General features: G+C 45.4%; 8 non-coding genes across 8 annotated transcripts; all 8 read right to left on the minus strand.

Annotated features, from left to right (window-relative positions):
* Positions 1–6: 6 nt before the first annotated feature.
* On the minus strand, positions 7–78 carry TRNAP-CGG (transfer RNA proline (anticodon CGG)). Its single transcript has one exon. It is a non-coding gene; the product is annotated as a tRNA-Pro (tRNA).
* A 135-nt stretch (positions 79–213) lies between these two features.
* TRNAP-AGG (transfer RNA proline (anticodon AGG)) lies at positions 214–285 on the minus strand. The gene has a single exon. It is a non-coding gene; the product is annotated as a tRNA-Pro (tRNA).
* Positions 286–758: 473 nt separating this feature from the next.
* TRNAP-UGG (transfer RNA proline (anticodon UGG)) lies at positions 759–830 on the minus strand. The gene has a single exon. It is a non-coding gene; the product is annotated as a tRNA-Pro (tRNA).
* A 121-nt stretch (positions 831–951) lies between these two features.
* TRNAP-CGG (transfer RNA proline (anticodon CGG)) lies at positions 952–1,023 on the minus strand. The gene has a single exon. It is a non-coding gene; the product is annotated as a tRNA-Pro (tRNA).
* Positions 1,024–1,158: 135 nt separating this feature from the next.
* On the minus strand, positions 1,159–1,230 carry TRNAP-AGG (transfer RNA proline (anticodon AGG)). Its single transcript has one exon. It is a non-coding gene; the product is annotated as a tRNA-Pro (tRNA).
* A 477-nt stretch (positions 1,231–1,707) lies between these two features.
* Positions 1,708–1,779, minus strand: TRNAP-UGG (transfer RNA proline (anticodon UGG)). The gene has a single exon. It is a non-coding gene; the product is annotated as a tRNA-Pro (tRNA).
* Positions 1,780–1,900: 121 nt separating this feature from the next.
* On the minus strand, positions 1,901–1,972 carry TRNAP-CGG (transfer RNA proline (anticodon CGG)). The gene has a single exon. It is a non-coding gene; the product is annotated as a tRNA-Pro (tRNA).
* A 135-nt stretch (positions 1,973–2,107) lies between these two features.
* Positions 2,108–2,179, minus strand: TRNAP-AGG (transfer RNA proline (anticodon AGG)). Its single transcript has one exon. It is a non-coding gene; the product is annotated as a tRNA-Pro (tRNA).
* Positions 2,180–2,500: the final 321 nt, after the last annotated feature.

The raw sequence follows: 2,500 nt of genomic DNA on the forward strand, positions 1-2,500 counted from the left end.
AATCAAGGGCTCGTCCGGGAATTGAACCCGGGACCTCTCGCACCCGAAGCGAGGATCATACCCCTAGACCAACGAGCCGACTCTGGCGACAGCAGTGGCAGTGAAAAGGACACAGAGTGGTGGAACAGGCTATAAGTGGGCTTTACTTGATTTCTTCACTTACTTTTAGCAAGAGCACTCTTTCGCTTCTGTTCAACACGTAGTTTGAAGGAAGGGCTCGTCCGGGATTTGAACCCGGGACCTCTCGCACCCTAAGCGAGAATCATACCCCTAGACCAACGAGCCAGATGGAAGCTAGGGTATAGAAACTGCATCCCCGGCTTGCACACTAAACACACACATGTGCCTTTATTTTTTTTTTTTTTTTTTTTAACAGTAGCAAGTTCCTTCTATTGGCTCGATGAATGCTTTGCCTTTAAAGTGATAGATATGCTTGATATTAGTTGAAGCCATTTTTGGTAGATTAAAGATTTTATTGATACATATGTTTTGTTTAAAAAAGCTTCAAAATTGTGACCAGCAAAAACAATGTATGGGTGGTATACTGACACAAGCTCTGCAAGGGCTGCTCTAGGATCATGGGTGCCTTACATGCTAGCACAACATTTGCCAGTAGCATTTCAAAAAATGTTACTTAGGGCAAAAATAAAGTCCGTGCAGCACACACTCATCAACTATCATGAGGGGAACTAGAAAGAAGCCGTGCTACACCTCAGAGCCAAACGTTCCCCGTCCTGACATGGCAAGAGGAAAGACTTGGGCTCGTCCGGGATTTGAATCCGGGACCTCTCGCACCCAAAGCGAGAATCATACCCCTAGACCAACGAGCCAGTTAGCAGCCCTGTAGCGACCTGTACCACCCAACCGATGTATATACATGTGTGGTAGTAGGTTCAAAGAAATTGCAAGGAGCATAACTATGAGCGTAGGCCATCACTATGCCTAAATCAAGGGCTCGTCCGGGAATTGAACCCGGGACCTCTCGCACCCGAAGCGAGAATCATACCCCTAGACCAACGAGCCGACTCTGGCGACAGCAGTGGCAGTGAAAAGGACACAGAGTGGTGGAACAGGCTATAAGTGGGCTTTACTTGATTTCTTCACTTACTTTTAGCAAGAGCACTCTTTCGCTTCTGTTCAACACGTAGTTTAAAGGAAGGGCTCGTCCGGGATTTGAACCCGGGACCTCTCGCACCCTAAGCGAGAATCATACCCCTAGACCAACGAGCCAGATGGAAGCTAGGGTATAGAAACTGCATCCCCGGCTTGCACACTAAACACACACATGTGCCTTTATTTTTTTTTTTTTTTTTTTTTTTTAACAGTAGCCAGTTCCTTCTATTGGCTAGATGAATGCTTTGCCTTTAAAGTGATAGATATGCTTAATATTAGTTGAAGCCATTTTTGGTAGATTAAAGATTTTATTGATACATATGTTTTGTTTAAAAAAGCTTCAAAATTGTGACCAGCAAAAACAATGTATGGGTGGTATACTGACACAAGCTCTGCAAGGGCTGCTCTAGGATCATGGGTGCCTTACATGCTAGCACAACATTTGCCAGTAGCATTTCAAAAAATGTTACTTAGGGCAAAAATAAAGTCCGTGCAGCACACACTCATCAACTATCATGAGGGGAACTAGAAAGAAGCCGTGCTACACCTCAGAGCCAAACGTTCCCCGTCCTGACATGGCAAGAGGAAAGACTTGGGCTCGTCCGGGATTTGAACCCGGGACCTCTCGCACCCAAAGCGAGAATCATACCCCTAGACCAACGAGCCAGTTAGCAGCCCTGTAGCGACCTGTACCACCCAACCGATGTATATACATGTGTGGTAGTAGGTTCAAAGAAATTGCAAGGAGCATAACTATGAGCGTAGGCCATCACTATGCCTAAATCAAGGGCTCGTCCGGGAATTGAACCCGGGACCTCTCGCACCCGAAGCGAGGATCATACCCCTAGACCAACGAGCCGACTCTGGCGACAGCAGTGGCAGTGAAAAGGACACAGAGTGGTGGAACAGGCTATAAGTGGGCTTTACTTGATTTCTTCACTTACTTTTAGCAAGAGCACTCTTTCGCTTCTGTTCAACACGTAGTTTGAAGGAAGGGCTCGTCCGGGATTTGAACCCGGGACCTCTCGCACCCTAAGCGAGAATCATACCCCTAGACCAACGAGCCAGATGGAAGCTAGGGTATAGAAACTGCATCCCCGGCTTGCACACTAAACACACACATGTGCCTTTATTTTTTTTTTTTTTTTTTTTTTTTTAACAGTAGCAAGTTCCTTCTATTGGCTCGATGAATGCTTTGCCTTTAAAGTGATAGATATGCTTGATATTAGTTGAAGCCATTTTTGGTAGATTAAAGATTTTATTGATACATATGTTTTGTTTAAAAAAGCTTCAAAATTGTGACCAGCAAAAACAATGTATGGGTGGTATACTGACACAAGCTCTGCAAGGGCTGCTCTAGGATCATGGGTGCCTTACATGCTAGCAC

This window comes from Hyperolius riggenbachi, chromosome 4, assembly GCF_040937935.1.
Source record: "Hyperolius riggenbachi isolate aHypRig1 chromosome 4, aHypRig1.pri, whole genome shotgun sequence".
In the NCBI taxonomy this organism is placed as follows: Eukaryota; Metazoa; Chordata; class Amphibia; order Anura; family Hyperoliidae; genus Hyperolius; species Hyperolius riggenbachi.